Source organism: Ceratotherium simum, chromosome 29, assembly GCF_057802395.1.
Source record: "Ceratotherium simum simum isolate JZ-2026a chromosome 29, ASM5780239v1, whole genome shotgun sequence".
In the NCBI taxonomy this organism is placed as follows: Eukaryota; Metazoa; Chordata; class Mammalia; order Perissodactyla; family Rhinocerotidae; genus Ceratotherium; species Ceratotherium simum.
Window position 1 is genome coordinate 14464364 of NC_141928.1, and position 25678 is coordinate 14490041.

Here is a 25678-nt window from a genome sequence, read left to right on the forward strand (position 1 = left end):
AGTCTCTAGGGTGGGCTGCCTGCCCTGGCTGAGCTGGTTTAAATTGGTGCTCTAGCCAGTGGGGCATACCCTGGGCTAGCAGGCCTCAGGGAGAACTCCAACGGCGTCTGTGTCAGTATGCCCACACCAGGCCACAACAATGGCCGCTGCCCATGTCTCAGTCCCTGGAGAGGTCTCACCCCTCACCGAGATGCACTCAGGGCCTATTAGGTGAGTCTCTTTTCACCACAGCACTGTGCACCTTTCTTTCTGGTGATTTTAGGATGCTTTCTGAAATGGGTGAGTTTGCGTGCGGGCCCTTTAAGAGCCAGTTTTAGTTTCTTTGTGAACCAGGTTTTCTGGGGGTACTCCCCAGTGTTTTAGTAGCAGGCAAAGTCAGATATTATGCCGCTGGTCTCGATTGTGCTGGGTCCACAAAATGCCCACAGCGGGGGCGCTCCCCGGCTCAGGGCCCCGTGCCTCCTGGGAGGCTGTGTACCTGTGAGCTGCTCCCAGCGGCCGTGAAGCTGGCGGCTTGTGAAGGTGGCGTTTTTCCTCTCCAGAAGGGAGTCTCTGCCTCTTCTACCTCAGTTAGGATTGTCCGTTGTTGCAGGAGTTCTTCTTATGCAGTTTTCAGTTCTGTCTCAGGGGTAATTTTTCCACGAGTAGTTGTAAATGGGCTGTGTCCACGGGAGGAGGTGAGTTCCGATTCTGCTTACGCCGCCATCTTGACTCCGCCTCTGCTCAAGAGTTTTAAACATGTGAAATCATTTAGGTTTTATAAAAGAAATATAGATTATTTTTAAACATTTTTTTAAATTTTATTTATTTATTTTTTCCCCAAAAGCCTCAGTAGATAGTTGTATGTCATAGCTGCACATCCTTCTAGTTGCTGTATGTGGGACGCAGCCTCAGCATGGCTGGAGAAGCGGTGCATTGGTGCACGCCCAGGATCTGAACTTGGGCCACCAGCAACTGAGCGCACGCACTTAACCGCTAAGCCATGGGGCCGGCCCAGAAATATAGATTTTTTAAATAAAATTTATCTTTGGCTGCAGTGGTGAGAATGCATTAACATCATTCAGAGTTTCTTAAGGACCCTCTACCAAATTGAAATAAACTAAATAAATGTATGTTCATGAGGGTTCTTTAACAAATTAAATAACATTTTTTCATCCTTTTATTTGAAAATTCTGCCTCCCATCTAAATTTAACAATTTAGAAGTCAAATCTTCTAAAAGTTGTTGTGCCGTGGTTGACGGTTTGGTATACTCACCACAGAGCATTCTAGGGGCAATAACATGACTGAGACATCATTTTCCGTGGTCTGTTCCTCAGTGCCACAAATGCAAGAATTCTTTTTTGTCAGTGAACCAAGAAAAGCTGGCTCTCATTGACATTTCCTCATCGACAATTTTTTAATTCCCCCAATGTACCAACATATAAGGAACATATGAGAAACAGGTTAAGTTTCCCACTTTCCAAAAAAAAAAAAAAAACATATTTTTCATATGACTACTAAAAATGTTTATTTCAGAGTCGTTAATATTCTCAACCATTCTTCATTTCCAGCAGACCAAAGAGGAGCATGAGGAGGGAGAACCAGAGCAGCATGTCTGAGTTCCTCCTCCTGGGGCTCCCCATCTAGCCAGAGCAACAGGGCATGTTCTTTGCCCTGTTCCTGGGCATGTACCTGGCCACGGTGCTGGGGAACCTGCTCATCTTCCTGCTCATCAGTCTGGACTCTTGTCTTCACCCCCACATACTTCTTCCTCGGCCACTTGGCCTTCTCTGATGTCTCCTTCTCATCTGTCACCGTCCCTAAGATGCTGATGGATATGCACACTAAGTACAAATCCATCACCTAAGCAGGGATGCATTTCACATATGAATTTTTTTCTTAATTTTTACTGACCTGGACAGCTTCCTTTTTACATCAATGGCGTATGATCACTACGTTGTCATATGTCACCCTCTTCACTACACCACCATCATGAGAGAAGAGCTGTGTGCCTTACTAGTGGCTACATCCTGGATCCTGTCCTGTGCCAGCTCACTTTCCCACACGCTTCTCCTGACACTGTTATCCTTCTGTGCTGTTAACACTGTTCTCATTTCTTCTGTGACCTTGGTGCCGTGCTCAAGCTGTCCTGCTCAGACATCTTCCTTAATAAGTTGATCATGTTCACAGTAGGGGTGGTAATTATTATGCTGCCATTCATATGTATCCTGGTATCTTGTGGCTACAATGGGGCCACCATCCTGAAAGTCCCTTCAACCAAGGGGATCTGCAAAGCATTGTCCACATGTGGCTCCCATCTCTTTGTGGTGTCTCCACATTATGGGGCAATATTTAGGCAGTACCTTTTCCCAACATTGAGCAATTCCATTGAAAAGGACATCATTGTGGCTTTTGTGTACACAGTGGTCACACCTATGTTGAACCCCTTTATCTACAGCCTTAGGAACAGGGACATGAAAGAGGCCCTTGAGAAACTCTTCAGTAGAGCAATACTTTTCTCACAGTGGTGTGATCTTTTATATAAATCAGAACCTCATTTTGATTGATGTCATGTATTTGATTTTCCATCTGAATATGTCTCAAAACTTTTCTCTCTCCAAGCCCTAAGACAAATTATGTCATGCTGAATGTAGTTGGCAAATATTTGTTGACAAGAATTTCATTGTCTTATTAAAAATACTCTCCTTTATAAATAATTTCTGAGCAGCAAAAGCTAAATTAACTTTCTTATTTCAGCAACTTGGGGGCATAAATAATACAATAATATACAGTTTTGTTATCCCTTGTTTGAAGAGATTTTTGGAGACTTTTATAATTTTGGCCCATAATCTCAGGCTTTAATTACTGTCCAGAATCTAAAGAACTAGCTACATTATTTCACTACACATTCATATGCAGACTAAATGAGTTTTCTCTTTGTCTTCATGGCCTATTGAAATCAAAGAACCCAAACTACCTGTCACTTAAACAAGAGGAAATGTATTTCTCTCTGCTCGTGGTATAAAGTGTAACAACAACAACTCTGAGGATGAGGGGTCCTGTTGGAGATCAAGATTTCCCTTGGGAATACACCACTGCAAACACTGTATGGTTGATATTGCTTATCCCCCATACACAATTGTTAATGAAAGCATACTTCATGCTAGCCTCTTCTGTAAATATTACCAAATTATAGTGCAAACTCTCTGAAACTACCATTGCTTTCCTACAAATGCCACTCCAGATTCAGCCCTGACTATCCTTTTTGGACATCCTGCCTTCCCAAATGAAGACTGAAAGCAAAGCTTCTCAAACTTTAATGAGCATAAGAATTTCTGGAGAGCTTTCTAACACACGGATTTCTGGAATCTACCACGACAAATTTTGATTCAGTACTTCTGGGCTGGGACCCAGGAATTTGCATTTCTAGCCAGCTCCCACTTGATGCTGATGCTGCAAATATGTGAACTATAATTTGAAGAGCACTGGTGTAAATAATTAAATCATGGAATTTGTGGGATGCACATTTATAACACCTTATGTGAATTCTGGAAGTAGGTAGAGTTAAACAAGAGAATGCTTAAATTATCTGAGTAGTAGAGAATTCTGTGGTTCGTGTTGATTAATTATGGCTGCAGTAAACCATTTTTTTAAATCTCTAATATAAGAGGTTCTTGCCTGAGCTATCAGATTTTCTTTTCTCTTCCATATATAATATGGATATACAGATAATACATTTCATGCTTTGTATCATCACATCAGATTATATGTTCAATGAAAATGAAGCCAAAGCTTTGAAAAAATTACATCCTATGTCCATTAGTGGCTTCTTCTTACCATTAAGCCTTGTGCTATTTCAGTACAATGTGTAACTTTGCTAATGTCACTCAAAAATATATTTTTATAGTTTTAAATGAAAAAGTTTTCACATATGATGCACAATAAAATGTACATTTTTTGTAAAGCATTAGTTGATTGCAGAGTAGCTGTATCTCCACAAAGGGACACTTGAGTTCTTGACAAGATGTTGAAAAATTTTATGTTATAGGATGTCATTTGTTTCTAAAGGGCCTCATTTAACTTGTCATGTTTCTTGATATAGCCTGTAAGATAGCATTTGTGTTGAATCTATTTCTATTTTTTTGTGTGTGAGGGAGATCAGCCCTGAGCTAACATCCATGCTAATCCTCCTCTTGTTGCTGAGGAAGACTGGCCCTGGGCTAACATCTGTGCCCATCTTCCTCCACATTTGTATGGAACGCCGCCACAGTATGGCTTGACATGCGGTGCATCGGTGCTTGCCCGGGATCTGAACCTGGGCCGCCAGCAGCGGAGCACACGCATTTAACTGCTACGCCATGGGGCCGGCCCCTTGAATCCATTTCTTATTATTGTTATTATGTGCATCAATATTTTTGCCCCAGTATTTTCATCTCCTCTTTTATTTGTGCATCTGCCCTATGCAAAATGCAATATGTCTACCCACCTTTACATATAAACACAATTAGTGTGTAACCAGCAGCCGGAGGGACATTTAAGGCTCTGATGATGCACCAAATTCTCATTTGTTTGGGGTGTAAAGCCGGAAATCAAAACATTTTGAAGCAGTCAGTATTTGATATATGTGTAGAATATTGCAATAGCAACTTCCTTTTATTATTCATTTAATTTCATTCCACAAGCTTTGACTTAGGCCATGGGTGACTGAAAATAATCTGACATTGTTGTCTCTCTTTCCACAGGGTTCAACCTGGACTTCCATTCTTCATGTACTTTCATGGGCATTTTCAAAGTTAGTTTCTTCTCTTTTCAAAGGACTAAGCCACAGGCACCAAGGAACTAAGACAATGGAACCCACTAAAATTGATGCTTTTGGAGATATTAAAGTAGCCTTGATCAGAAAACTGACAAATGAGATGATTTCAAGGCATAGTATAATCTTTAATAAAGTTTCACAGTGAATTTTTGTGTTAATTCAACAAGAGATTGACTAAAAATTTTAAGTTGATTGACATTGCATGTATTCTATGTATTGATATGCATAGAAGTAGAAATGAAAATACTACAATAAATTATTATAGAAAATAAAGCTATGAAATACTGTATAAAATATATCCAATTTATTTAAACATGAAATTTTGTGAATAAAAATGATTTTAGAAGGATAAAAAGTGAATAATTGAAGGGCGAAGTAATTTGACTTTCTCCTCTGTGTTTATGTCTATATTATTTGGATTTCCATCATGAAGAAGAATCAGTTTTATAAGCAGGAAGCCAAAAAGCAATTTCCACTTGGGAGAAATATCCCACTTCTCATCCCAAGCTGTGGCCTACCTAGGGGAAACTTAAATTTGGTAGGAAAGGGACAGTAAGGAGGTCTTTCGACATCATCATTTGGGTCAGACTAACAGGGCATCCACTTCCACGTTCTGCCTAAGGACAATCAAAGTCTTCCCTTAGAACCATCTGTCCCAAATTACCTTGCCCCAGATCTCATGAATGAGCATCTTTGGAGGTAGAGTGGGGATTTGCATCTTTAACAATCTCCCCAGGTGATTCTGCTGAACATCAAAGTTTAGAGACCACTACCCTAGGACATCTGTCCTGGAGGGAGTAAGAAGAAAACTGAGCAATTATTACATGTTTCATGCACGTCTCTCACCAAGAGTTTGGTGCCCTGACCCCTTGGATCCTTTCTCTGGTGGGCAGAGTGGAGTTCACATATTCATTTCTGAAGCTGGTGGATTGAGAAGAGTAACCTCCAGGCATGACTTTTCTCTCTAATGTCAGTGAGAGGTTTAGGGCCACAGAAGGTTTAGGCTGAATCTGGTCTCTGGGTCTCCTACAAAGAAGCTGAAAAACCAGTCCATGCTCTCAGGAGCTAGCTGTCCTGAGCAGAAAGTTCAGAGCAGAACTGGGTGTCCTTCGTCAGAAGCAGGTGTGTGTGTGTGTGTATGTGTGTGTGTGTGTATGCATGTACACAGGCTCTAATCACTCCTTTGTGCTCTTGCTTAAGTCACTGCTTATTAACAGTTCCTAAATACAGGGATATTGCAATCACCACTGGCCAATGACTTACATAACTTTAACCTAGAGCTTTTGGGAGATGAGGAATAGAGCCAGCTGGCCACAGAAATTAGTGGGCACATCCCCAAATCCAGCCTGGGGGCCCTGTCTCATCATTCACTTTCTAGGTGTCAGAATACGTGCTTGATTAGTGCATGCAGTGTGAACCAACCCTTCTCTCCCAGATCCCTGATGATTCCCTCCCCTTTCGACGGCACTGCCACTTTCACCTGAAAGTATGCTTGACGGACTTCTACCTAGAGAGCTTTGTTCCCGTTTTCCTTTATATAGCACCTATATTGCAGCTCCTTGTTAGAATGTGATTGGCTATTTCCTGCCTGTAATCCATAATATAGTCTCATGCCTTCATTGAAGGCATCAAACCTTGGCCCAAGAATCTACTACCCCAACTACATTTGTCTGGGTTCCATTGAAGATAAGACACTGAGTTTATTCACTAAAAATCTTTGCATTTTATATGTAATGAAAGCAATGCAACCACATATAGGACACCTCCTAGGAGTGAAGTGTTTTACATACGTTACCTTATTTAATTCTTACTGTGATTCAGGTAGCAGTATTCCAATTTTAGAGAGGAAACCCTGGGGCTTCAAGAGGTGCAATATTTTTCCCGAAGATGTAGATCTGACAAACGGTGGAGAGGTGATTTGAGTTTATTCTGTCCGACTCCAAAGCCCTTGTTTTGCCTTCTCCAGCACGCAGCCTCACTGTCAAGGAAATGTCAGTTATCAGTAAGCAGCAGTTGAGGTGTTTTTGACCAGAAGGCTAGATGTGGTGTGGTGAGAGCCTGCATACGGTCTTTACACCAGGCTTCTGCAGAAGAACGAAGTATGGTCAAATTGGATCCAGTGGAGTTTATTCAAATCCTAAGTCCCATTGACTAGATAAGTTTACAAGTTCCAGAAAAAGTAATCCTATGTATAAAGCATGAGGGAAACCAGAGAGAATGGAGAAGGAGAGGGAGAAATCGAGAACAGTGAGATATTGGAGTTGGCATTCTCTACCAGGCAAGATGTGGTGGGACTCTGCCTGTACTCCCAACTCCATCATTGCTGTCTATGGCCTTTACCTGCATCCAGTCATAATCCCACAATGACGTGGCTTTGTGGTACCTGAAGCTCAATATCTGCCTGTTGAGAAGAGCGGGTGGTCAGGAAGGAGAAATAAAGTGGGTTTATGAAATGAAGCACAGGAAACTAACGTTAATTTGTGCCAACTATCTGAAATAGTGTTTCACTAACGTTATCTTATTAATATTCACAATTTTCTCCGGACGGAGAGTCATAGTCTTTTCTCCAGTTTCGATATAAGAAAACTGAGGCCCAGACAAGCTCGGTCACTTGCCCAGAACTCACAAATGCAAAGTGGTATTGCCGGAATTTGAGTCTATACCTAATTGCAGTGCTTGTTCCAATTCACCACACTGCCCTCAGACATGAGGCTCTATCCTTAAGTTCACAGCCACGAGCCCCAAAATGTTTGAGTGAGCAGACACAGACTGAGAACCTGGGAAATTCTTGAACTTCTTCTTTACTGGCTCATCCAGAACTCTGTTGTGTTGGCTGCTTTTCACTAAGTTTAAAAAGAAGGATGGTTATATCTATATGGAATAGTAGTATGCTCGATTCATCACCATAGAGAAGCAAAGGATTTTAAGCCTACCATTAACCTGTATAAAGATCTTCTGAATTTTTCTACCGATAAGAGCTACTATAATGAAATCTTAACATCCTGCATTTACTTACTATGCTTAGGCATATGTAGGCATTTGACATTAAATCTGGCGTGAAAGGGAACTTTTAAATTACGACAAAGTGAGATCATAAACTTCTTTTCCTACTTACCTTGCAAGATTTGGTAACTTAGGCTTCAGAATATTTTAATGGATAGTTAGCGGCTGTTGGGCGAGGAAACAAATACATTTTGTAAGATATAAAATCTTGATGACCAGGGGCACCTGGCTGTATCTTGAATTTTTATGGGGCTGGTTAGCAGGTACTGTGGTTCAAGATGCAGGAGCCCAAATGAGGAAGCTAAAAAAGTAGGAGAGGGTATATCAATGGCCCCTCTCTTTGGCCTCTCATTCTATTATGGATTGTGGATTTTCATGGTGTCATGAGAGCTTGTTGAATCAGGAGATTGGAGAATGATCTAAAAGAGTCTGATTAACATAATTACTAGTAATAAATATATAACTGTCAGTAATATTTTTACTTTTTATAGCAGTGATATTGCAAGACTGAGCTCTGAGAAACCCTGAGTTGAATAAACAGACGTATTTCTTTTCTCTTTGCTCTTAATGCATAATGTAAACTTTGGCTATTACTTTTTGATCCACATCCTTTGAGTATATGTTGTTTAAACTTCCTATATTTTACTTATTAATGGATTTTGAAGTCAGATTTCAAAATTTCAATATGTTATAACTTGGAAGACGAGCCTAGCTAGATGATGATTTTAAAAATTACAGAAATAGAATAGCAATTAGGGGGATTTTAGACAACATACCTCTGTTAAAACACTGGGAAGCTCTCTCTCTTATTGACTAGACATAGCTGCAAATTATAGCTTAGAGGCTGCCTCTCCCTTAGATGGTGGAAAAATGCCAACTGAGCCAATTTCTCTTCTATATCAAAGTCTCTTCTCTATTGGTGAACTCTCATTTTACATGATAATCCCATGCGCTTTAAAGGATATTTGTAGGGACAGAGAAATACAGACATTGGCATATTTACCAGTAGAAAGGATCTCATTATTATCTGCCTGCTATAAATCAAAATTTGTTGGTTTCTGATTCCTTAACTGTCCTTTCATCCACAGCAGAGAGAAGATGAGCATGAGGAGAGAGAACCAGAGCAGAATGTCTGAAGCTCTTCCTTCTGGGACTTCCCATCCTGCTAGAGCAGAAGGGTGTGCTCTTTGCCTTGTTCCTGGGCATGTACCTGACCACGGTGCTGGGGAACCTGCTCATCATCCTGCTCATCGGGCTGGACTCTCCACACCCCCACATACTTCTTCCTCAGCCTCTTGGCCCTCATTGACATCTCCTTTTCATCTGTCACTGTCCCAAAGATGTTAATGAGCATGCAAACTCAGGATTGATCCATCCTCTATGTGGAGTGCATAATACAGACTTATTTTTTCATATTTTTTACTGTTCTGGACAATTTCCTTCTCACCTCAATGGCATATGATCAGTGTGTGGCCATCTTTCAACCCTTCCACTACACCACCATCATGAGAGAGGGGCTGTGTATCTTATTAATAGCTGTATCCTGGATCCTTTCCTGTGCCAATGCCCTGTCTCACACCCTCCTCCTGTCCAAGCTGTACTTTTGTGATGACAACACTACCCCCCATTTCTTCTGTGACCTTTGTGCCCTGCTCAAGCTCTCCTGCTCAGACACCTCCCTCAATGAGCTGGTCATTTTCACAGCAGGAGCGGCAGTCATCACTCTCCCACTAATATGCATCTTGATCTCCTATGGCCACATTGGTGCCACAATCCTGAAGGTTCCATCTACCAAGGAGGTGTGCAAAGCCTTGTCCCCATGTGGCTCCCACCTCTCTGTGGTATTTCTGTATTATAGAACAATTATTGGGCTGTATTTTTTCCCCTCATCCAGCACCTCCAGTGACAAAGACATAATTGCCAGTGTGACATACACAGTGGTCACTCCATTACTGAACCCTTTCATTCATAGCCTGAGGAACAGACACATGAAGGGGGCCCTGAAGAAACTCTTCCTAAGAGCAACAGTTTTGTCTCAATGACATTTGCTCATCTTTATAATAGACAAATGTATTTACATATCCCCAGGTGCTAGACCCTAATCTTGAGCCCAGCATGGAATAAGTGCTCAGTAAATATTTGATGACTTGAATTGCATTCTGTTAGTTATTCTCTTTTCCCAGCATTTTTTTAGTATTAATTGTGAATTATTAGTTGATATTATTGTTTATTGCTCTTGTCTATTAGATTGAGAAATTACATAGCTAGTTAGATCTTATATCTTTCCCGGGATTTCCTGGGACTTTATTAGTTCTTTCTTTTAACAGCTTTACTGATGTATAATTGACATATAAACACTGTATATATTTAAAGTGTAACTTGATGTTTTGATGTACACATTACAAAATGATAACCACAATCAAGCTAATTAAAATATCCATCACCACCACACAGTTACCATATTATTTTATTTTTGTGTGTGTGGTAAGAAGACTTAATTTAAGATTCACCCTCTTAGCAAATATCAAGTATACAATACAGTGTTGTTAACTATAGTCATTTTTCTGTACTTTAAATCTCAAACACTTACTCATCTTGCATAACTAAAACTTTATACATTAAGCTAGATGAAATAAGTCAGACTCAGAAAGACAAACAGTGCATGATCTCACGGGTATGTGGAATCTAAAATGGTCAAATTAATAGAAGAAGTAAATAGAATGGTGGTTTCCAGGGGCTGGAGGGAAGAGGGAAATGGAGTGATTTGGGGAATTTATTAATTCTTATGAACTGTTGGAAGATATTGGCTAACGGGGCTCCCTTGGCATAAAAAGGTCACAGAATTGGGAATTTGTAAAGCATCTCTTTTCCTTTCCTCACTTCCCAATTCAGTTCTTTTCTCATGTCTTTGGTTATTAGTAGTGATGAGAATGGATCAGTAGAAGAAAATGTAGAGTACCCTTTACAGCTCCAGGAAACTATCCACTGTTATGACATCAGCTGCTCCACTTAAGGACTTGAGGCTTCTTCTAGATTTTGGGAACACTGATCACTCGTATAGACTACAGTGACATTCACTCAGCAGTTCACTCTCAGATCAGTTGTCTATGAAGCTTTCTGACTGCATGTGTTAACTTCAGTCAAGACACAGGCTCAGTCCAGGTAAGAAATGAGAAAGATAAAGAAAGCATCCATAGTCCAGAGTCTTTTGTTGTCCTCACTGAATTTGGTGCCTTTCTTATTTAATTTCTTCATCATCTGTCTCCCTGAAAGTCATTTCTACTCTGCTTAGTGATCCCAGGTTTGTATTGTGAGACTAAGTAATCTATCTTCTTCAGAATCCAATGAAGGACCACGTATGTCTCTTCATTCAGGCTGTACTTAGTTAGGCATAAACAGGATCACAAATGGTTCTGAGACTCAGCACCACATAGCTGCAAGAGAAAAGTATTTGGGAAAGACAGATCTCAATTGCAAGCTGTATCTGCCAGAGTGTGTGGACCCAGGCAATATACTTAACTCCTCTGAACCTCAATTTCTTCTTTTGTGTAAATGGAAACGTTATAAAACATCTAATATATTTTTCATATGAACTACCAGATTTGGCTTAGCATTACAACTAAGCAAGAGTAATGATTATTAGCTTTCCTTACCTAGGCATCAGAGATGAATTTTGGAGCAGAAGTTACACAGATGCTCTGAATTATGGTGATGATAGGAGTGTGGCAGCTAGATTATATTCCCAATTTAAAGGCAATCAGTGGGTCCTAGGATACAGCAACACATCTTCTCTGGCTTGAGCTAGAACCGAATGACTAAGGAGCAAGGGATGAGCAGGTTGGTGGGTGGGTAAATGAGGAAAGACAGATCAGAAGAATATCTTACTCTCTGCTTATTTAATATTCACTCAAAGAGTGACCCTTGGCCTAGAGCTGATGAAGCTGTCATTTATCATCTCAGTTTTTCTTTGTGTAAGGACAAGCAGTGCCGCCTACCCTCACTCTGCACAATTAAGCTGCAGGCATGGAGTCATTTTGTCTGCAGGCTCAGTCTCAACCAGTTCCAGAGCCAAAACCTGAGGAGGGCTGGAGCCTTTCTTGTTGCTCTAAATAAAGTGCACCTTGGTTGGCCCATACACACCCACGAACTGTTGTGCACTCTGACCCCTGCTGTGGCAGTGTCATCTCTAGGATTGAGTACTTGGCTCAGTTTCCCTGTTTGCACTTCAGTTCTGATGGTTGGTCTCCTGAACATCTGCCTAACTCTGTCAGACTCATCCTCCAAACAGATCAATGCTGTCATTCATATTACTAGCCATGGGTTGGTGACACTGCTCTGAATGGATTTTTCTCAAGAAATGTCAAATACCTTTGCCTGTTGGGAAGTGTTTTATCACCCCCTGTCCTGCTAGATTGGCTTTCCTTGGTAGTGGACAGCTCAAAGCACACTGGTATGTGCCATATTGATTTGGAGATGCATCTGGGACTTCTGGAAATTGCTTTGGAAGTATGAGCTTTATTTGGGACATTTCAACTCAGCCATGCCAGGGCTTTTTCATGACCTTCCCCAGTAATGGATCTTATGGAGTTTAGAACAAAGTTTGATACACTTTTTAAAATTGTGAATGTGGGATGTGATCACAATTTTATAAATAGTTCTGGAAGTTAGTCATTTTGGACACTTCAATTGACCATTTTATATCCTTCTCAACGGTTAAAGTTAATAATGTTAATTCTTTCAAAGTGTAACAATTGACAGACCTTTCTCAGAGGAGAGGAATCATAACGTCCAAAAGAGTTCCAGCTCTTAAATTTTAGCTTATATACATATATATATATATAATTTCAATTCTGACATATGTAAATGTAACAGTAAAAAAAAATAGTACTTTGTCACAGATGGAAAGTGGATGAGAGGATATACTAAAGAATTAGAATCACTTAGCTTTTGAAGGAAAAAAAAAAATCATGAGTGTTGGATTGGTTATTATCTTTGAATCCAAGAAAGATTTTAAGGAAGAAGCTATAAATTAAATCAAGGAGGAACTTAAGCATACATAAAATTTAATTTATTTGTTATTAAGGATAAAAAGTAAGAGTTAATACCAGAAAAAAATAGTGAGGCTTTCCTTATCTTATGGAATCTGTCATTCGATAGCCATTTAACAAGTTATTACTCTATGTGATGCAGTCCCTAGCCCTGGTCATACAGAGCTGGATAAAGATATGACCTCCACGTTAAAGAAGTGAACCTTCTAGTAGTGCAGCTACAGGTAAACTATAAAATATGTAAGAGTATAAAAAGTGATTTAATATAATAATATTGCTGATTGTGCTTATTATGCATGATTACTGTATGCCAGGCACTCTATCAAAAGCTTTATCTGTATTATCTCTTTTAATCCTCACAACAATCCTATAAAGCATATACTGTTCTTATATGTATTTTTCAGTGGAGTGAACTGAGACTTAGAGACAATGACATAAGCATAATAAATGGCATTAGCACAAGGGAGGATGTTTTTAATGCTGCCTGGATACAAGCAGAAGTTTTACTTCCCGTTTATAAGGTGAAGTAGGTCTGCAGATGAGTGTTGATGGATGTTCAGGATTATAACACATAAAGGGAGTAACAGTAGTCTAGGCAGGTCTAGGCAGAGATAATAGAGTTAACCAGGGTGTTGAAATAGCATGGTAAGTGCAGAGAAATGTAAAAAAAAATGGTACTGCTAAAGCATATGTGTGTTTGAGTTGAGGGAGCATCAAGAGATAAGTCTAGACAGACAGACAAGGACTATATTGTGAAGGGATTAGGTTGCCCAGTTATGGATTTTAGACATTGCCTTGCAAGTGATAGGGTGCCATTGGCTGGGGGTGGGGTGGAGTATGGATTAAACCTGGAGAAGTTTATGTTTGTGTTTTAGAAAGGTTACTCAAGTGACCACATTTGGAGAGCCTAGAAACAGGAGCTCAATTAGAAGGTCATTGTACAATCAAGTAACAGATGATGTGTGCCTGAATGTAGACAAGGGCACAGGGATAGAGAAGAGAATAGCTTTGATGGTGGACTAGATAGGTCTTGGTAATTGATGAGTAATTGATGAGTAGTAGAGAGGTCTTGGTAATTAATGGGAAGTAGACAGGTCTTGGTAATTGATGGGAAGTAGATGGGAAAGTGAAGGATTGTTCTTGATTTCTGGCTCTGTGAACTGATCTTTAGAACTGTATGGCTGAAATTTATACAATGTTACAAACCAATGTTACTGCAATAAAAAAATTAATTAAAAATTTAAAAAAAAAGAACCACTTGGAAGACTAGGCACTGTTAATAATTTTGATTTGGTTTATCTGTTTTAAGGAAGTGAGGAAACAATTTTCTGACTACCTGGTTTTTAAAAAAAGGTTCCAAGCAAGAGGAAGGCAAATACTCTAAATAGACAAGGGGCACCAGGAAGCTCTTCATCATCCCCCTGCACTTATTCCAATTAAAACTACATGCTACTGACATTACACTACTGAAGTGAAGATTTATAAATAATTTGTACTTCACTGTGTATTATTTTCATGTCAACATCATATGAACCTTAGCTGAAATGGGTGACCTTCAAGGAATAGAAGTTTGAACTTAGGGATTTGGGGTGGGTGTAATAGGACGTATTATGGGAGGAATAAATTTGAAACTTTGAATACAGTGGTAACTATTTTGGCTGGGTGGGATCTAAGAATGTTACCTACTGAACAGTGATGGGCAACAGTGTCCCTTAGTGGATCTTTGCATGCTCTGTGCTGACCTAATTCCGAACCGCCCCTGGACAATATTGGGGAAACCAAAATGGACAACCAGTCTCATCTCCTAGTCTGCTTGGCCTATGAGAAAGAATTTAAATCTCGACCCAGACAGGATTCATACATGTACTGCACTGCTGATGGATTAAGATTCTCTGAGGGTCAGAATCTAGAAAGAAACTGGAAGGCCATCTAGAGAAAGCACCAGGTAGAGAAACCAGAAGGTGAAGCTTATTGGGCCAGTTTGAGCAGCAGGTTTAAGATATCAGAAGAGACAAGGATTGCAGAGATGATGTGAGACTGTATTCAATAAACTCACATCTCAGCCTCCCTCATGTCCACCAACTGCACCTTCAGGGGCCTTAGAACTCTGCCAAGAGACCCTCTCCTGAAAGAGCTGATCATGAGAAGTAGAGGATATTTTCTTGCCAGTTCAAAGGACAGAAGCAAGCTAGAGGTCAGTGGCTCAGAGGAGACTGTCAGTGGCCCATAGTCTGTAGGACGGTAGCTGTCAGTAGAATGAAAGAGAGTTGCAGACTAAGGAAATGAGAGCAGAGAACTCCAGGGTTGCAAACAGCTCCTACTCAGGTTATTTGAGAACACTATCCTCACCCCATTAAAGGACTCCTAGAAAGACTATCTGCAAAAGAGATCTAGACAGAAGATCAGAAGTGCCTTTCCAGGTCATCAAACAAATGGAATTCTCAAGTACTAAGATGAGGCATGGCGCTCAAAATGATTCCCATTTGTACTCATCAAATGCTGAAGCCTGGGAAAGTTTGATTCCATGAAAGATGCTCAATAATTATTTGTTGAAAAAATATAAGAATCATGAAACATTTTAAGATAGGTTGAGTCTAAGAAGCAAACTGCAGTGGGAATGGAGATTTAGGCAGCCAGAGGACACTTGGTCATACCAGAGAGATGTAAGGGATCAGAATATTATGGCCCTTATTTTAAGAATAATATTTTTTTATATTTCTAAGATTCTGGTAGGCAGAAGAAAACACATATGCCTTTAAGCGTAATTTTTCTATCTCTGCAAGGCAAATAAGATCTGAAGGCAAATAAGGAAAGAGAGTTGCAGTGTTCACATCATCTAGTCACAAAAAAAGATGCTGCCATTGAACATTTCTGACCAGCATGGGAAAGAGTCAGCACAAGGAGCTCTTACATCCTTCCTGGTGAAACCTTGGCAAACCATGGGAAATGGGGAAACTACTCTGGAAATTTAAACATTGAATTTCAATCTTCTGATGGAGAGCTCTTGACCTATTCTGCACCTCCTGGAATGTAACCTCCATCCATTATTTCTTTTGTCTTAACCTCCATTTAGTGCTATAAATAACTCAGATGCTCTCCATTTTTTTATGACTGACAAATTAATAATCTAGAATGAAAGTGTCATGAAAACAGGGACTTTGTCTTGTTCAGTGCTATATCTCTGGCACTTATAACAGGTGCCAGCACATAGTAGGTGTCTGGTAAATATTTTCTGAAAGAATGAATCTCAGAGAAAATATTTTTTGAGATTTTGAGTGGGGGGCACAATGAAAAGTTATAACAGTAATAATAATAGTAGCTGTCACTTATTGGAAACCTACTATTACAGCCATGCATTGCTTAATGATGGGGATACATTCTGAGAAATGCGTCGGAGGGCGATTTCATCTTTGTGTGAACATCATAAAGTATACTTACACAAACCTAGATGGTATAGCCTGCTACACAATTAGGCTATATGGTAGTAATCTTATCGGACCACCATCATATATGCAATCCGTCATGGACCAAAACATTGTTATGTGGTGCATGACTGTATTAGCCACTATACTAGATGCATTCCATAGTTTATATCAGTTAATCCTGCAAGTTATCTCATTAGATACAGATTACTATCTCAGTTTTATAGATGAGAAGGCCAAGGCTCAGAGACGTTAGGTAACAGGACTACAATCTTTTGGCTAGTATGTGGCAGACCCAAAACTGAAGCCAAGTCTGTCTGACTCCAAGACTATGTCTTTTCATTAGGCATTGCTATCACTATAGCAATGATATTGCTAATGATATAGCAATTTTTCAAGAGGAAAAAAGTGTTCCCGCGACTGAGGAGCCTCTTAAAGTTCCCGTTCATGTCCATGATCCTTAGGCTGTAGATAAAGGGCTTCAATGTGGGGGTCACCACAGTATACATGGCAACTTTCTGCAATGTTCTTCTCTTCAGGGGCAACAGAAGGAGGACGCAGGTAGGCACTGAAGAGGGTCCCATAGAACACACAGACAACACAGAGAGGGGAACTGCAGGTGGAAAAGGCCTTAGCTCCCCCACCAGGGGTTCAGACCCTCAGCATGGCTGATACAATGTGGATGCAGGAGATGACACTGCCTATAAAAGGGACAATGAGTACCGTGCTTCCTAATGCAAAAAGCTTCAACTCACTGATGTGGGTGTCAGAACATGACAGCTTCAGAACAGGAGTTATGTCACAGAGATGTGAGCTATTTCCCCAATAACACAGATGACCACTGAGCCATGAGGAAGTTATGAGTCACAGCAACAATGTGGGTGAGGACTTAGCACAGCGCCAGCAGCAAGGAACAGACTCATGGTCTCATGACTGTGGAGTAGTGGAGAGGGTGGCAAATGGCCACATATTGGTCATAGGCCATTATATATAGGAATAAGCTGTCCAGATGACCAAGCATCAGAATTAAATACATTTGTGTGAGGCAACCAGCACAGGAGATATCACGAGGCTGGGTTTGTATCTTGGTAACTGCGGAAGATTTTAAATCCATGTCAAGAGAAGACACGTTGGCCAAAAAGAAACACATGCGTGTGTGGAGGTGTGGGTCAGAGCCAATGGCCAGGATTACGAGCATATTCCCAGTCAAGGTGACAAGATACATACATAGGAAAATTCCAAAGAATAACTGCTGTTGCTCTGGTGACTCAGATATTCCTCAAAGAAAAAATTCAGAGATGCTGGATTGGTTTTCCATGACTCTGTAGCAACTGGAAGCTAAAATGTTCAGTTAGAATTCTAGATTTCAAAGTTAATCTAACAACTGGGAGCAGATAGTTGCAAATCACATACCTGATAAGGGGTTCATATCCAAAATATATAAAGAACTCATACAACTCAACAACAAAAAGAAACAAACAACCCAATTAAAAAATGGGCACAGGATCTGAATAGACATTTTTCCAAAGAAGATATACAGATGGCCAACAGGCACATGAAAAGATATTCAATATCACTAATTACTAGGGAAATTAAAATAAAACCTACAAGGAGATATCACCTCATGCCCATCAGAATCGCTATTATTAAAAAGACAAGGACCGTCCCGGTGGCTTAGCGGTTAAGTGCACGCGCTCCGCTACTGGCGGCCCGGGTTCAGATCCTGGGCGCGCACCAACACACCGCTTCTCCGGCCATGCTGAGGCTGCGTCCCACATACAGCAACTAGAAGGATGTGCAACTATCACACGTAACTATCTACTTTGGGAGAGAAAAAAAGGAGGAGGATTGGCAATAGATGTTAGCTCAGAGCTGGTCTTCCTCACAAAAAAAAAAAAAGAGGCTTTAAAAAAAAAAGAGACAAGAAATAACAAGTGTTGGAGAGCATGTGCAGAAAAGGGAACCCTCAGACATTGCTGGTGGGAATATAAACTGGTGCAGCCACTATGGAAAACAGTATGGAGATTCCTCAAAAAATTAAGCATAGAACTACCTTATGATCCAGCTATTCCACTTCCAGGTATTTATCCAAAGAACAGGAAAACACTAATTTGAAAAGACGCGTGCACCCCTATGTTCACTGCAGCATTATTCACAACAGCCAAGATTTGGAAACAATCTAAGTGCCCTTCAACAGATGAATGGATCAAGAAGAGCGGTATATATACACAACTGAACACTACTCACCCATAAAAAGGGTGATATCTTGCCATTTGCAACACATGGATGGTCCTTAGGGGTATTATGCTATGTGAATTAAGTCAGACAGAGAAAGCCAAATACTGTACGATTTCACTTATATGTGGAACATAAACAAACACATAGATAAGGAGAACAGATTAGTGGTTACCAGAAGAGGTGGGGGAAGAGTGAAATGGGTAAACAAGCACACATGGAAGGTGACAGATAAAAACTCAACTATTGGTGTTGAACACAATGCAGTCTATACAGAAACTGAAATATAATAATGTACACCTGAAATTTACACAATGTTACGAGCCAGTATGACCTCAATTGAAAAAATCCTCACAATATCTCATTTTTGAGTGAAGAGCACTTGAAGGACCCGTGCCCCTTTATTTCCTTATTGTTTCTTCTAAAATAGGAAACATGGAGTTCTGCATTTTTTCCCTATGTTTTGGTATTTGTCATTGGCATCATCATCATCCTGTATGAACATTCACTAACCAATCTTATATGTCAGGCACTCTACTAAGCACTTCATACAGATTGTCTCCTTTAATCCTTAAACACACGAGGAAGCAGAGATTATTATTCTTACCATTGTATAGAGAAGAAAACTGAGGCTAAGGATGTTTCGGTAATTTGCACAAGGACCCACAGCTTGTAAATATTAGAGGCAGAATTCAAACCCATAGCACTGGATGCCAGTGACTGAATCATCATCAATCAATACAGATAGAAATAGATTTTCTATCACCACATTTATATCTAACCTCTCAATACTCCTAGTTGAATATCTTTAGCCTCACTTGCCCTTCCTATCTTGTATACTTTCTTTTATGGAAGAACAATGAAGTTTAAGAACTAGTAGAACCTACAAGATTATCTGGTCCATAGCTCCGGAAACATTGGTCTATGTACCAATTTATCATAATCAAGTGAGATGATTGTTAAAAATCCTCAGACCTGCTGAGGTAATTCTCTAGGATACAGTCTGGCTACATGTATTTAAAAACTAAAACTAAACCCTCCTCAGGCATTTTGATGCTCAACAGAAATTAAGAAAAATTCATTTAGTTCAATTCTTCCATTTGATTCACAGATACATAAGTTAAGGTTCAGAAAAGCAAAGGGATTGAAAAAGTTTACATTGTGCCTTAGAGGAAGATATGATACAAATCCAGGGTATCCAGACTCTTCAACTAGCACCCTTTTCTGCTGTCGGCTATCTTTCCTTTTGTTATTATTTTTTATCAATATTTTACAGATCTAGATACATTCCTATTCCTGATTTCTATTCAAACTCCATACCTAAAGAAAAACTTACCTCCAAATCAATAGAAGATTTACTGAAGCATTATTCACATTTTGAATTTAATACTTCAAACTTTAGCAAGAGCAATATCTGAGAACTATTGTATGTTTATCTACCCCTGAACTCTAAACCAATTGCAGAACATATCTTAGAACTACATAACTTTTTCTGACAGATCAGGAAGTCACAAAGTCACAAGCTAAGCTATTTTCTCCCCTACTTCATCTCTTGGTGGGGAATATGATGCCTCACAAAGATTAGATTCTTCTGACTGGGCATGTTCTAATAACCACATCCTGGACGTCAAGAGAGTCTCTTAAGATTCAACTAATTGTTTATCTCTTCAAGAGGAGGATGACACAGACTGGTAAAGAACTCCATGCTTTCCCAACATCCAGATCCTGCCTTCAGCGAGCAAGTTTATTCACTTCCATTAGGCTCCCAAGAGTACTGTAAGTTATTTTAGGACATAGCTGCATCTCTTTCACCATCTCTGTTGGTATATAATGCCTTGATCAGACTATTCATGCAGAGGTCCCTCAGTCTATGGCACTGACCAGCTAACATGATAAAATTCTCTAAATGTTCAAAAAAGTTTCTAAAACTCTCCATCATAAGCCCAGTTTTTACCCTTTGTCTTTTTTTTCTCTACTCAAATGTCCTGTGCTAATATCACTTGCCCCATCATTTGATTCTTCCTTTCTCTAAAAGGGTTTCTCACCCTTCTTCCTGTCTATAGCCTCAGAAAACTCTGTATATCCTAGATACAACAATGAGGTGCTTCCAGAACCTTGGGGCAACCTCTGCCTCTGTCATCTCAGAGTGATAAGGTCCCTTTACTTAACTCTGCTGCTTCCTCATCTATTGTGCCTGCCAACAGATAAGAGCTGGCTAGGACACAATGGAGAGAGTATTTCAAAGGCAGGACCTGCCAGCCTAGAACTGTTTGGCTCAAATTTATCTTCTTACAGTTACCCAGGTAACTGAGAAGAAGACATTGCAGATGACCTTAATTTTGGAAGAAAGAGGGAAGAGCTCAGCTTCTTCCTGACAACCTTTGTGATGACATTAACTGGAATCAGGGTTCAGAGTCGAGAATAATAAATACAAAAATTCTGTAACTATGCATTGTGATGGATGTTAACTAGACCTATCGTGGTGATCATTTTGCAATATATACAAATATTGAATCATGTTGTACACCTGAAACTAATATAATGTATGTCAATTATACCTCAATTAAAAAAGTAATAATAAATACAGATGGCAAATAAATAGAAGCAAAACTCAGATTGCTAAACTGAGGTTATAAACAAGTTTAAGTGGGGAAAGGGGGAGAGAGAGAGAGAGAGAGAGAGAGAGACTAGTATTCCAGAAGAAGAGCACAAGAGATCAATAACAGATTGGAAAGCCAAGCCCAGGCCAGTTCTGAAGGGGTGGTTGGAGTATCATAGTAACATTCATTGGCGGGAACAGAGAAAACCAGAAAGAAGAGGGTCTGTACTGACTATTTAAGATGATTGAGGACACAAGATATTCTGCCCCACTCAACCCAGGTCACCTCAAAATACAAAATTTTGAAGTATTTTATATTTGTATTTTGAAACCTGGGCAGAGAGACTCAGAAACAGGGAGCTGTTGGCTCTGAGGCTAATACCAGGAGGAGGCTGAACAGGGCTCTACTTTGGGAATCTACAGACAGGGAGTCATGGGACAGAGTTCCCTATAGCCTTGTTAGTGCTAACACTCATAATTGCCCAATTTCCAAACCTCTGTATCTCTCATAGCAGACCAAATTAGTACAGTGGTGGCTTCATTAAAAAAAATTTGGAAGCTTCACTTTTTTCTTAATCAATAGATTAAGGGTTCCCAAACTATAACCCATAGCCCAAATCTGGCTCTTTCCTATTTTTTACAGTCTACAAGCTAAGAATAAGAATAGTTTCTATATTTTTAAAAGGTTGAAAAAAATCAAAAGGAAAATAATATTTTGTAACAGATGAAGATTGTATAAAATTCAAATTTCAGTATCCATAAAGTTTTACTGGGACACAGTCAAGCTCATTTGTTTATGTATTTTCTACGGCTGCTTTCGTGCTATAATGGCAGGATTGGGTAGCTGTGAAAAAAACCATATGGCCCATAAAGCTTAAGATATTGATTCTATAATTCTCCACAGAAAAACAAATTGCTGATTCTTGCAATGGATCAAATAGAGGATAATTGAACTCTTAACAATATTGAGTATTACAATCTATCAACATGGAATATCTCTATATTTTTCAGAGTTCTCCAGAGAAACAAAACCAATAGGATGCACATATATATATATATATATATATATATATATATATATATATATATACAAAAGGGAGAGAGAGACTTTTAAGAGAGATTTGTTTATTTTAAGCAATTGGCTCACATGATTGTGGAGGCTTGATGAGTCCAAAATCTGCAGGGTAGATAGGCAGGCAGGAGGCTAAGGGAAGAGTTGCACTTCCAGTCCAAAGGCAGTCTGCTGACAGAATTTATTCTTGCTCTAGGGAGGTCAGTCTGTTCTATTAAGATCTTCAAATGATTTGATGAGACCCACCCATATTATGGAGGTTAATCTGCTTTACTCAAAGTCCACCATCTAAATGTTAATCTCATCCAAAAAAATACTTCCACAGAAAAATCCAGAACAATGTTTGACCAAATATCTGGGCACTACGGTTCAGCTAAGTTGACACACAAAATTAACATCACATTCCCCCTCCTCACAAATATCCATCTTCACCTTCAACCTTCACTAACGGTCTACACTTTTACCAATATTCAAAGCAAAAGAAATTAAACAGAATTTTACAGTTAGGCTGTAACTAAAAAACATATTTTCATACTTAGAAATAACATTTATGGTCATAGAGTTGGGACTCTTTATGAAGAAGCAAATTTTAAGAAATCTATATTTCCAGGACCGAGAGATAATCATTGTTTCTACATTTTGGTAGATTTTCTTCTCTACATAAAATTGTTTGTATTTATACTAAGTTTTATTTCTGAAGAGCTTAAGGCAACTTAGAAGAACATACAAAATATGAGATAGGATAAACTGAACAAGAAGAGATAAAAGAACAAAAAAAAAGGAATAAACAAGGGTGGGGACATAAAATTGAGCTAGGTGCTGACCCTGAAAATGCAGATTATAATGACTCCTGTTATGGGTGGGCCTCAAACTTGGCTCCAAACTTTCTAGTCAGTCACAGAGTTCACAGTGACCAAAGATAAAATTAAACCAGTTGCTTAGGTGAAGTACTAACATCTGTTTTTCTAAGAACAGACACGTTGCACGGACTTCTTTAAAATCAGCCTGAGTAAAGGCTTTTGGCAATCACCTTGGTGCATAAAACGTCACTGTAAGTTATAATTTGGAGGCAAAAATAATGCTGTCAAGGTGCTCAGGTCTCCATCAATCTGGGTTGACAATATAGGGGATTTTAGATTTCTACCAAAGTATGTATGAGTTGCAGGTCTTCTGGGCAACCTTCTCTAAATAATTTTTCCTTTAGTTAAAGTTTTGATAAACTTTGAGTATCTGTGAACTCCAAATATTATTCTCTTGTTGGTGCCTCAGCTACGACTGGTGCCTATTATCAATTGAGTATAGATGAGTCCTATTTGGAGTTGTCAATCAAGTCACACATTGTAACATTGAGAGCAGGGTTTTGGGTCAGACAGATATTTTAAACCCTAACTCCATAACTCAACTAGCGGTGTGGACATAAACAAGTTACAAAATTTCACCAAGTCTCAAGGTCCTCACATGTAAATTGGGAATAATATTAGTACCTATCTTGTAGGGTTCCTATGAAAATTAAAACATATAATACACATATAGTATTTAACACAACAACCAATGCATAGTAAGTGTTCAATAAATGATAGTAATTATTATCATTATCACTTTATAAAGCCAAAGGGCTTAACAAGGACTTGTGACAGGAAAAGAATGCTGTCAAACATCTGCTTCGAGGTGAGCTGAGGCAGCACCCATCACATATGCTCAAGGACCAACAAAAAATCCTAACCTTGGACTGTAAGTGGACATAAGTGAGGCCATCTTGTTACACTAAATGACCGTTTCCTAGTTAAAACTCTTCTAGTATGTAACTATTATAAATTACTACATGCTTTCATGATTTTCTGGCCCTGATCCTGTGCACATACCCCTCCTGAGGTACTCTAATAGCTTTGTCCTTAACAATGCTAACAAATGTTCCCAAGGAATAAGAAGGCCTCCAGGAAGAAGGAACACTTGTAGGGTATTCATCATCACTGACAGAAGAATAGAACAATGAGGGTCCCTGGAGTCCATCATGCCTGAAAGCCAACATTTCTAAACCCTGCCCTTACTGTCCATTTCCCCTTATAACTGCCTCAAGATTCTGTAATGCTTTAAGATGGTTTTTCTTTTGAGACATTAGTCTCCTGTGTTACAATTATGCTCACTAATTGATTAAAAACTTCCTTTCTCTATCTCTAACTTGTGTGATTAATTGACTTAGAATCCCGACAAGGTAAGTGAGCCTGTTGCTCGGTAACAAAACTACATAACTTTAGAACTACCTCCCAGGTTCTGATATATTCCACACCAATTCTTTTTTTTTTTTTTTTTTGCAACATGAAAATATAATTCAATCACTGATATTGTGGCAGAGAGGCACTTTCTAAACAAAGGGAAAATATTTACCAAAAAAATATATAAATATTACTACACAAAATCTTTCCAAATTTCTGCAAGTCTGGTCATTGTTAGAGCTGAACAATGGATACATGCGGATTCATTCTAACCTAAGGAAGGAAACACACCAATTCTTAAATGCTAGCCTGTAGACCAGTGTTGGTCCATGATGAAGTTTTCGTGGGTCTGCAGTAAAATGGAAAAAAAAAAAACTGCATATTTTCATTGGCTATGTTTTTTTCTCTATCTTCATGTTGAAAGTGTGTCTCTTGTAAAAAGCACATAGTTGGATCTCTTTAAAACTGGGCTGACGATCTCTGTCTTTTAAATCTCTGAGAAGAGTTGGTCAGTATAATTACATGTAATGTAATTATTGGTAGTTTGGGGCTTAAACCTACCATTTCATTTTGATGTTTTCTATTTGTCTCATATTTGTTCTTTGGTTCTTTCTTTCTTGCCTCCCTTTGGGTGGCTTGATTATTTTCTTAGTATTCTGTTTTATTTCTTTTTTTGACTTTTTAGTTATGCCTATGTGTTTATGGTTACTCTAGGATTATAATATGCCCTTTCACTTATCATGATCTACCTTCCAAAGATATTCTACCACTTAACAAAGAATATAAAAACCTCATAGTACACTTCCATAGAACATAGTACACTTCCAATTCCTCCTCCTATTCTCTGTAGTCTTGTCATATAACTTACTTCTACAAATGCTATAAACCACATAATCCATTGTTATTATTTTTACTTTTAACAGGCAACAGTTGTCTGAAGAGATTTAATTTATATATAATTATATATAATTTAACTGTATATAATTAAGATATCTATAATTTATATCATTAATAATTATATATATATATATTTAAAGTCCATTATATATTTATCTACATTTTTATTCTCTCTAGCGCCCTTCTTTCCTTCCTGTATATCCAGATTTCTGTCTGATGTCATTTCTGTTCAGCCTAATAAACTTTTAGCTGCAGGTCTGGTGAAGACAAATTATCTTTGCCTTTTTCTATCTAAAAATCTCTTCATTTGTCTTCAGATTTGGAGGATATTTATGCTGGATATAGAATTCTAGGTTGACAGGTTTTTTTAAAGCATTTTAAAGTTGATGACCC

General features: G+C 39.0%; 3 pseudogenes; 2 read left to right on the top strand and 1 right to left on the bottom strand.

Annotated features, from left to right (window-relative positions):
* The first annotated feature begins 1567 nt into the window (after window positions 1-1567).
* LOC106800730 (olfactory receptor 1J2-like) lies at window positions 1568-2547 on the top strand (annotated as a pseudogene).
* A 6356-nt stretch (window positions 2548-8903) lies between these two features.
* Window positions 8904-9841, top strand: LOC101389192 (olfactory receptor 1J4-like; annotated as a pseudogene).
* A 6757-nt stretch (window positions 9842-16598) lies between these two features.
* On the bottom strand, window positions 16599-17587 carry LOC106800729 (olfactory receptor 1N1-like; annotated as a pseudogene).
* Between the last annotated feature and the right edge of the window lie 8091 nt (window positions 17588-25678).